Source organism: Opisthocomus hoazin, chromosome W (assembly GCF_030867145.1).
Source record: "Opisthocomus hoazin isolate bOpiHoa1 chromosome W, bOpiHoa1.hap1, whole genome shotgun sequence".
NCBI classification, from domain to species: Eukaryota; Metazoa; Chordata; class Aves; order Opisthocomiformes; family Opisthocomidae; genus Opisthocomus; species Opisthocomus hoazin.
In genome coordinates, this window is record NC_134453.1 from 28,817,743 (window position 1) to 28,829,122 (window position 11,380).

The 11,380-nt window shown below is 47.8% G+C and overlaps 1 pseudogene; it reads right to left on the minus strand.

The window, feature by feature from the left end:
- Nucleotides 1-465: 465 nt before the first annotated feature.
- Nucleotides 466-3,959, minus strand: LOC142365477 (uncharacterized; annotated as a pseudogene).
- Nucleotides 3,960-11,380: the final 7,421 nt, after the last annotated feature.

Sequence of the window (11,380 nt, forward strand, 5' to 3'; positions counted from 1 at the left end):
GACTCGAAGAGGGGTGATCGCACCTCGGAGGCGGGTAGCCTTTGGGATGGAGGTGTGTTTTGGTATTAAAATGATATTAAAATGAGCAAAGTTCACAAGAGGATAGCACTTTGGCAAGGTTTTGAAAACCTGTTGGCTCACGGGGCCAGATGAGCTGCTTATCGGTTCTAGAGGACCATTTCTTCCCGCTTTATCATCATGGAGCAGGGCCATGGAGTTTCCACTCCATTCCATACTCTATGGTATGTTGCAGAGAGTTGCTGTGTGAGTGGATTCCTCGCATGCCTGCTGCAGCTGTGTCCCATCCTCAGAGCTCCTTTTGATTTCATGCTTTTCCTCAATGGGTGAACACTGCTATGTTTTTCATATAAACCTTAATTTTCAGATGTAAAACCTTAATTTTACTAATAATTCCACATATTCCACCCCGTGACTGAAGTCACTCACACTTCACCAGGTTTGGGACTAATGTGGAATGTCACACGTGTTCCTATGGTAAGGGTTGTCAAGTACAAAGCAATTTTGGGGAGCTAGCAAGCGAGTTAACTTTTTCATCATAAGCCAAAGTTTAACATACAAAGCAAGTGTTAAAACAAAGCACAATATGATGAGTATTAATAAAACAACAACGGGATGCAACATCTTGTTAAAGAGTCCTGTAGCTGTTGGCAACCATCTGAAAAGAGTGTCCCACCATTTGTGTTCTCCGTCCTTTTTGACTCTCTCCAGTACCTGATGTATTTCTTTCACATCATGATGGACAGTAAGTAGAGTCTTTTGTCCGTTTTCTTGGGCCTCCTTTAACAGTCATTTCAAGTCATTGTGTTGTAGCAGCTTTTTCACCAATGTGATGTTCATTCCAATGGGGACAGGTAGTAAATCGTGAATTAGTGTATAGTTGATCTGTAACAGTTGGTGAGACGTAACAGGAGTCGAATAACTGAAATCGCATCCAACAATGTTAGTGAAATTGCAAACACAAAAATTGAAACGATTATCAATATCTGTGGCCATGTTATCTATGAATATAAAATTACAAGGAGATCTTATGCAAACACATCCCTTCCCAATATATACAAGCACAGTGTTGGGGGCATCATTGGGATGTATCTCAAAATGACAAACGTTTTGTTCGGTGTCGAGACAAATGTCTTGCGCTTTAAGGGTATTACTCTCACAAATAAAGCCTTGTTGTTCTCGTGTGATACATGCATCGACGTCAACAGTTTGCCATTTGTCACCATCTCTTTTGGCCCACACTCTATGCTCAATAGGATAGAGTACCGTTCCATTGTGATTTAATCCTAATGCAATGATTGGGTCTATGGTATATACCGAGGCATTTTGTATCGTTAAGACAAAAGCAGTGGTATTACTCTCAGTGGGGTCATAGGTGAAATTAACTACGTACCACCAGGACTGAAATTTTTTCTCAAAGTCAATTGCATTATCCCATATCACTTTTTGAATTTCAGTAGGTAAGGTGCCTTCTTCACCTTCCCTTATAATTGCAGCAGTCATCAATTGCATCCAAAGCTGGGCTTGGATACAGCTGAGTGCTAAAGAAATATTGTTTGGGGCTGCACCAAGTGCATTTGCAATGAGCTGATGGTCCTTTTCACTTGTTTCTTCTCACTGAGGTAATATATTAGAAAAAAAGCCATTGATGCTTTCCCAGAATTAAAAGGGAAGACCGTAGGGGGTGTTCTAACCTATTCAAATCACCAGTAGTTGTGACTAGTTTGTTAGCAAGTACTTCAGCATCTATACTGTTTAAGACTCCCAAGCTTGTTCCTAAGATACCAGTTACATCTCTCTTCAATCGTTGTGAGGAGGCAAGGGTTCGTTCATGTAACCATGCATACCATCCCACATAGGATGTACCTAGGAAAGGTAAGCAAATAGGTTTGATGGCAGAGACATTAATCTGCATTGAAAGTTCCACTCGCTTGAGACAGTAGGTCGGGTTAAACAATATTTGTTGTTGACCGGTATTTTTGATAACGTAAGGACCAATGTTAAAAATGTAAGGATTTAGACTTGTGGGTGTCTGAATGGATTCATTCTCAAAATTTTGTTGGGGTGACATCGTGATTGGTACAGGTATAGCCGTAGTTGAAGTCTTTTCCTGTGATATGTCTAACCCAAATTTAAATGATAGTGCTTTGTTTCCTCTGTCAGTGCTTCCTAAACAGACAACAGACAGTAAAATTGAACCAACAAACATCAGATGCACAATGCTTCCTATCTATTGTGGGTTCTGTTTTTTGTTCTGGAAATTTCCTGATAGTAACTTGGGCTGAAGGAGAGAAATCTTTTCTACTACTAGCATTAAAGGTTCGACAACCTATGTGGATTGTTTTCCCTATATCGACCTTCCATCTATGCATCGAATGCTCCCATTCTGATTCATGTATTTGCAATTCCCTGTTGTCACGTATGATGACAGTTGCTAAACTCATTCATACGTTTAGAATGAGGGACAAAATTCCTTGGATGCACTCGAGGTTAGCATAAGCCAATGCATCCGTCCACGTGCAGTTCATCCAGGATTCCTGTGAACACAAAAGGGAAGAAAAACATGCTCAGTCTTTCGACCGACGGGGTTAAAAGGAAAGTGAAATCCACCGGGTGCTGATGCAGTGTGTCTTTCTTGAGCAATCTTTGGCTTCTCATGCATAGGGATTTTTAGGAGTGACTAGTATCATTGGCACTGCTCCAGTTTGAGGAATTTTTATCAGCACAGGTTGTCTTGCATAAAAACTTGTAGGGTATTTCACCACTTCAGCAATATTTGGAACTGCGGCAGTTAAGGGTGTAGTATTGGCATTTACTTCTTTTTTTTTTTTTTTTCCCAATTCTACTACCACCCCGTCAGTACCGGTAAGTGCTGTTGTTGGCAATGGGTATTGCCGAACATTAGTGATTTTAGAGGGGGGGTAACGGTATGGAGGTTTCTAGCAGACTCAGTGCCACTGTGTCTAGCCCCTTTTCATGTCCTGCAAAGCTCCACACAGTTCCATCGGGGAGTTTCCACACTCACCCATGCAGCAAATCAAATCCTAAAAGATTAGTGTGTGCAGCACCCACTAACACTTCTTTCCTGGTCATTCTCTGTTCTCCTGGTAACCCGAGGGTAATTTTTGCAGTGGGGCATGTTTTTATCACACCATCAATCCCCATAAATTTGACTTTGCGTCGGGTGGGTTTTATGCCCAAAAGTTGTGCTGTGTTATTAGTGATTACTGACATTTGGGCCCCGGTATCAATGAGAAATTCGGTTAATATTTTCCGGGGTCCAATGGGAAGGGCAATAATAGGTTCGTTGATTTTACCAGGGAGCCATTGAATCGCTAGTACCCGCCGGGCAGGGTGGCTCACTGCCCTCCCCGGGGATGGGAATTTTTTTGCTGGGACTCTGACAAATCAATCAAGTTAGATTCTGGTGCAGAAGGCACAACACTGTCATAACCGAGAGATTCTCCGGTTGGACGCTTTACCCCAACCGAATTATTTTTTCTAGTTAAGGATTGGACTAGTGCATGGAGATCTTCCGTAGGGACACCGTGCAGGAGCCGTCGAGGTACTCCCAAGTCCAGGGCTTTATGCCACAACTCATTTCGCTCCTTATCAGGTTTAAATCTCCCGTCAGGTTTAGGATTGTGAGTATGCATTCGATCAGATTTGGAGTCTTTTATGTGGACCTGGCGAATCCTTTGGGTAGGATCGGGGGGCTTTTCACCAGTTAGGGTAGCCCAGCACATTTGGCGTCTGTATGTGTCTATTTCCTGTACAAATTCATTCCAAGTGGGTATATGGTTAAGCCGACCCCGACCGCGGTTAGGGTTATCACGAATCTCCCGTATGCGATTTCGAGTTTCAACCATAAATGGCTTAAGGCAATCGGGGAGACCACGGAGGAGAGGGGCTAGTCGGTCTGGGTCAATAGGAGCTAGCATCGGGGATTTTCAAAACTCCTCCCGGTCACATATAGCTTGCAAACAAGCTGCTTTTCGTACTGCTGCAGACAGGTCAGAGTAACCCTTAGCTCTAATCTCTAGCGGCTCTCCCCTCTCCTGCGGATCCATACCGCCTGCCCAGTAGGCTGCTCGAGCGGTTAGGGAATAACAATGATCTCCTGGCACAGTGGTTAAAAACACTCCAGGTCCCCAGGTGTCTCCCGCTTCATCCTCACTGAACATAATTCTATCTCCGCCCTCAGCAGAAACTCGCCACACATACTCAACAGCTGTCTCGCTTGGCTGCCTGGAGTATTTCTCTTTTATTCTTTCCAACTCTGTTGGTGTCCACGGCACGGTACATGCAGTGGTATGGATTTCATCATCATCATCAACAGCAATTTCAGTTTTAACCAGAGGTCGCAAGGGTATCACTTGGGATTTAAAAGTCCCTTCGACTCCACTGACTTCCTCATCATCACTGTTACACCAATAACCTTCAGAATGCATTCCTGAGCTCGGGTAATGCATTAACTTATGAATCTGCTGGACCTGGGCAGAAGGCTGCATTTTATCTAAAAGTCCATTCATGTTTTCCAACAACATCCTAAGCTGCTGAGCCTCACCCCTGAGTCTATCATTTCGATATTCTAAATTTCTATTTTCCGCCAAGACCTCATCAACTTGGTTTGTATGTTTACTAACCTCAGTTTCTAATTTTTCTCCTGTCTCCTTCTGGAAAGCTAATGATGATTTCAGCACCTCATTTTCTGATTTTAAAGCTGCCTGTTCTATGGCAGAGACCAGAGTAGGAGCAGGGGCTTCCTTAGCTTCTTTTTGTGCACAAGATAAACAGGCGCCTAACACCGCACAAATCACTCCTTTACCTTTACCCGTTCAGAGCTTGTGTGAAACCTGACACTGTTTAACACATTCGACTACTTTCTTTTCGTCCTTCCAAAACTTCTGGGCCCACTCCTTCCCGGCTCGGGAAGGGGCACAACCACATTTTTGCAGCAGTTTATCCATGGCAATCCTGTCCGTGATGCCAATTTTCTGTTGCGTTAATTTGGCAGAAAATAAACCCCCTTGCTTTCTAACGCTCTTCACCGGAGTGAGAGGCTAGGTGCGGCTAGGTTTAAATTCTGAGTGATGTCCAATTTGCCACTACTAGTCCAGTCGTGTTTAATATGTATATTAAACTACCACGATTCTGGATACACTAATAGCAGTCTGCACCTTCAGTCCAGTCGTGCTCATGAACTAGCACGGCCGCATTTGGTCGCGTTCAGTGAGAAACTGTGACAACTGGCTACTTAAACAGTGCAGTTTTATTTGTGCAACAGGTATATAGGTTTTTTGAATTGCCGGTGATAGTGACTGTCTGCAAGAAAGCACGTGCAAATATAAAACGCGTGAAAAGGTTATAAATAATACAGCCTGTCTATAAACATTAGGAAGTAACTATTCCCAAGAGAAAAGCGCTTAGTTTAAGTCTCACCCAAGGTGTCCCAATTGGGGAGAAGCAAGGCTCAGCCCGTCGGCCAATCCCGGCTGTCGGAGGCAGTCTGAGGTGGAGTTTCCTTTGACTTGCTCACCGTGTTATCTTCTTTTTCTCCAAAGATCTACGGTGTTATCTTCTTCTCCGAAAATCCCCCATTTCCCTGGCTATTTTTATATCCTTTCTACCTTTAAGGTGGAGTTTGAGTGACTGTAGTCATACATACCTTTTATCATGACTGATGTAAAATTCTCTCGCTTCACATTTAAAGGTATAGTTTATGAAAAATTGAGAGCGCAGACTCGAAGAGGGGTGATCGCACCTCGGAGGCGGGTAGCCTTCGGGATGGAGGTGTGTTTTGGTATTAAAATGATATTAAAATGAGCAAAGTTCACAAGAGGATAGCACTTTGGCAAGGTTTTGAAAACCTGTTGGCTCAGGGGGCCAGATGAGCTGCTTATCGGTTCTAGAGGACCATTTCTTCCCACTTTATCATCATGGAGCAGGGCCATGGAGTTTCCACTCCGTTCCATACTCTATGGTACATTGCAGGGAGTTGCTGTGTGAGTGGATTCCTCGCATGCCTGCTGCAGCTGTGTCCCATCCTCAGAGCTCCTTTTCATTTCATGCTTTTCCTCAATGGCTGAACACTGCTATGTTTTTCATATAAACCTTAATTTTCAGATGTAAAACCTTAATTTTACTAATAATTCCACACCACCCTTCAGATATTTATAAGCATTTATTAGGTCCCCTCACAGCCTTCTCTTCTTCAGGCTAAACAAGCCCAGCTCCCTCAGCCTCTCCTCGTAGGAGAGATGCTTCAGTCCCCTCACCATTCTCGTAGCCCTCCACTGGACTGTCTCCAGTAGTTCCTCCTCTTTCTTGAAGTGGGGAGCCCAGAACTGGACAGAGTACTCCAGATGGGGCTTCACTAGGGCAGAGTAGAGGGGGAGGAGAACCTCCCTCGACCTGCTGGCCACAGTCCTCTTAATGCACCCCAGGATGCCATTGGCCTTCTTGGCAGCCAGGGCACACTGCTGGCTCATGGTTAACCTGTCGTCCACCAGGACACCCAGGTCCCTCTCCACAGAGCTGCTCTCCAGCAGGTCCACCCCAAGCCTTTACTGGTGTATGGGGTTGTTCCTCCCCAGGTGCAGGATCCTGCACTTGCCCTTGTTGAACCTCATCAGGTTCCTCTCTGCACAACTTTCCAGCCTGTCCAGGTCACGCGAATGGCAGCACAGCCTTCTGGTGTACCTACCACTCTTCCCAGTTTGGTGTCATCAGCAAACTTGCTGAGGGTACACTTTAACACTTGTCTCTCTCTCTCTCCTTTCACCTCTTTTTTCCATGCAGTCAGTCATCTACGAGTACATTTTGTTCAGTTAGCACAGGTGTGTGATTACAAATGAAATTGAGTATAACGTGCAGTGGCAAAAATGTATTATGCACAAGTATGTACCAAGATTGAAGTGTAATGCTGAATGGCAGAACTCAGAGGGTTGTCATCAGCGGCACTGAGTCTAGTTGGAGGCCGGTAACAAGTGGTGTCCCCCAGGGATAAGTACTGGGCCCAGTCTTGTTTAACTTCTTCATCAATGACCTGGATGAAGAGTTAGAATGTACCCTCAGCAAGTTTGCTGATGACACAAAACTGGGAGGAGTGGTGGATACACCAGAAGGCTGTGCTGCCATTCGACGAGACCTGGACAGGCTGGAAAGTTGGGCAGAGAGGAACCTGATGAGGTTCAACAAGGGCAAGTGCAGGGTCCTGCACCTGGGGAGGAACAACCCCATGCACCAGTAAAGGCTTGGGGTGGACCTGCTGGAGAGCAGCTCTGTGGAGAGTGACCTGGGTGTCCTGGTGGATGACAGGTTGACCATGAGCCAGCAGTGTGCCCTGGCTGCCAAGAAAGCTAATGGGATCCTTGGGTGCATTAAGAGGAGTGTGGACAGTAGGTCGAGGGAGGTTCTCCTTCCCTTCTACTCTGCCCTAGTGAGGCCCCATCTGGAGTGCTGTGTCCAGTTCTGGGCTCCCCACTTCAAGAAAGATGAAGAACTACTGGAGAGAGTCCAGCGGAGGGCTACGAGGATGATGAGGGGACTGGAGCATCTCTCCTATGAGGAAAGGCTGAGGGAGCTGGGCTTGTTCAGCCTGAAGAAGAGAAGGCTGTGAGGGGACCTAATATGTACTCACAAATATCTGAAGGGTGGGTGTCAGGAGGATGGGGCCAGACTCTTTTCAGTGGTGCCCAGTGACAGGACAAGGGGCAATGGGCACAAACTGAAGCATAGGAAGTTCCATCTGAACATGAGGAAGAACTTCTTCCCTCTGAGGGTGACGGAGCACTGGCACAGGCTGCCCAGGGAGGTTGTGGAGTCTCCTTCTCTGGAGATATTCAAGACCCACCTGGACAAGGTTCTGTGCAGCCTACTGTAGGTGACCCTGCTTCGGCAGGGGGGTTGGACTAGATGACCCACAGAAGTCCCTTCCAACCCCTACCATTCTGTGATTCTGTGATTCTGTGTTAAGACCACAGATTTTTTTTTCTTTCGTTAAAATGGGTTTCTGTTACACTGGATGTGCACATATCTCCACTGATTGGGACTGGTGATAGGTATATGAACTGTTCAGGGAAAAAAAATTACTTGACCAAGTGGTTTTACTTCTTCATAGCCCACCAAGATGTTGGGAGTGCTTAATGACGTGAAACAGTACTATTACCAGGGTATGCTCTGTCCCTCCATCCAGGTCACTGATGAAGAAGTTGAACAAGACTGGGCCCAGTACTGACCCCTGGGGGACACCACTAGTTACAGGCCTCCAACTAGACTCTGCGATGCTGATGACAACCCTCTGAGTTCTGCCATTCAGCCAGTTCGCAATCCACCGCACCGACCACTCATCCAGCCCACACTTCCTGAGCTTCCCTAGGAGGATGTTACGGGAGACAGTGTCAAGGCAGACAACATCCACTGCTCTCCCCTCATCTACCCAGCCAGTCATGCCATCGTGGAAAGGTATCTGACTGGTCAAGCATGATTTCCCCTTGGTGAATCCATGCTGACTACTCCTGATAACCTTCTTTTTCTCCACTTGCTTGATTATGACCTCTAGAATGAGTTGCTCCATCATCTTTCCTGGGATGGAGGTAAGGGTGACCGGCCTGTAGTTCCCTGGATTCTCCTTCTTGCCCTTTTTGAAGACTGGAGTGACATTGGCCTTTCTCCAGTCCTCAGGCACCTCTCCTGTCCTCCAGGACCTCTCAAAGATGATGGAGAGTGGCTCAGCAATGACATCCGCCAGCTTTCTCAGCACTCGTGGGTGCATTCCATCGGGGCCCGTGGATTTGTGGACGTCCAGATCACTGAAGCGATCCCTCACCCAGTCCTCCTCGACCAAGGGAAGGTCATCCTTTCTGCAGGCTTCTCTTATCTCCAGGGACTGGGATTTCTGAGGGCCTGCCTTCGCACTGAAGACTTCTTGGCCATGAGCTGGCGGGGCTCATTGAGAGGGCTTTAAACTAGGTTCGAAGGGGGAAGGGGATATTGCCCAGCTCACTAGGGATGAGCCTAGGCTTGGAGTGCCAAGGCCAGGGGTGAGATTGACATCCCAGCTCAAGTGTGTTTACACCAATGCACGTAGTATGGGCAATAAACAGGAGGAGCTGGAAGCCATTATACAGCAGGACGGCTACGACTTGGTCGCCATCACAGAAACGTGGTGGGACAACTCGCATGACTGGCATGCTGTCATAGATGGCTACAGACTCTTTAGGAAAGACAGACCAACAAGGAGAGGTGGGGGAGTTGCTCTATATGTGAGGGAGCAACTGGAATGCATTGAGCTTGGCCTGGGGGCAAGTGAAGAAGGAGTTGAAAGCTTGTGGGTTAGAATTAAGGGACAGGCTCACACAGGTGACATTACGGTGGGTGTGTACTACAGGCCACCTGACCAGGAGGAGGAGGTTGATGAGGCCTTCTACAGGCAGCTGCAAGCAGCCTCACAGTCACAGGCCCTGGTTCTCATGGGGGACTTCAAACACCCTGACATCAGCTGGGAAGACCACACAGCTAGGCAGGCGCAATCCAGGAGGTTCCTACAGAGCATCGATGATAACTTTCTGATGCAAGTGGTGGAGGAACCAACAAGGAAAGGCGCTCTGCTGGACCTTGTGTTAACAAACAAGGAGGGACTGGTGGAGGATGTGAAGGTTGGAGGTAGACTCGGCTGCAGTGACCATGAAATGGTTGAGTTCAGGATCCTGCGTGGAGGAAGCAGGGCGATAAGCAGGATCAAAACCCAGGACCTCAGGAGGGCTGACTTTGCCCTCTTCAAGGAGCTACTGGGAGGAATCCCGTGGGCCAGGGCTCTCGAAGGCAGGGGGGTCCATGAGTGCTGGTCGCTCTTTAAACAACACTTCTTCCATGCACAGGAGCAATGCATCCCCCTGAGAAAGAAATCTAGCAAAAGAGGCAGGAGACCTGCATGGTTAAACAAGGAGCTTCTAGCGGAGATCAGGCAAAAGAGAAAGGTCCATGGAATGTGGAAAGAGGGACAGGCCACTTGGGAAGAGTACAGAAACGTGGTGAGAGCATGCAGGGATGCGACGAGGAAGGCCAAGGCTCACCTGGAATTGAATCTGGCAAGGGATGTCAAAAACAACAAGAAGGGCTTCTTCAACTACATCAGCAGCAAAAGGAAGGCTAGGGACAATGTGGGGCCGCTGCTGAATGAGGCGGGTGTCCTGGTGACGGAGGATGCGGAGAAGGCAGAGCTACTGAATGCCTTCTTTGCTTCAGTCTTCAGTGCTAAGACTGGCCCTCAGGAATCCCAGGCCTCGGAGGTAAGAGAAGAAGCCTACAAAGAGGACGACTTTCCCTTGGTCGAGGACGACTGTGTGAGGGATCGCTTAAGTGATCTGGACATCCACAAATCCATGGGCCCCGATGGAATGCACCCACGAGTGCTGAGGGAGCTGGCGGATGTCATTGCTGAGCCACTCTCCATCATCTTTGAGAGGTCCTGGAGGACAGGAGAGGTGCCCGAGGACTGGAGAAAGGCCAATGTCACTCCAATCTTCAAAAAGGGCAAGAAGGAGGACCCAGGGAACTACAGGCCGGCCAGCCTCACCTCCATCCCGGGAAAGGTGATGGAGCAGCTTATCCTGGAGGCCATCATGAAGCAAGTGGAAGAAAAGAAGGTTATCGGGAGTAGTCAGCATGGATTCACCAAGGGGAAATCATGCCTGACCAATCTGATAGCTTTCTACGATGGCATGACTGGCTGGGTAGACAAAGGGAGAGCCGTGGATGTTATCTACCTTGACTTCAGCAAGGCTTTCGACACAGTCTCCCATGATATCCTCCTAGGGAAGCTGAGGAAGTGTGGGCTGGATGAGTGGTCGGTGAAGTGGATAGAGAACTGGCTGAATGGCAGAACTCAGAGGGTTGTCGTCAGCGGCTCTGAGTCTAGTTGGAGGCTGGTAACTGGTGGCTTCCCTCAGGGGTCAGCACTGGGCCCAGTCTTGTTCAACTTCTTCATCAACGACCTGGATGAAGAGTTAGAATGTACCCTCAGCAAGTTTTCTGACGACACCAAACTGGGAGGTGTGGTAGATACACCAGAAGGCTGTGCTGCCATTCAGCGTGACCTGGACAGGCTGGAGAGCTGGGCAGAGAGGAACCTGATGAGGTTCAACAAGGGCAAGTGCAGGGTCCTGCACCTGGGGAGGAACAACCCCATGCATCAGTACAGGCTTGGGGTGGACCTGCTGGAGAGCAGCTCTGCGGAGAGGGACCTGGGTGTCCTGGTGGACGACAGGTTAACCATGAGCCAGCAGTGTGCCCTGGCTGCCAAGAAAGCCAATGGGATCCTGGGGTGCATCAAGAAGAGTGTGGCCAGCAGGACGAGGGA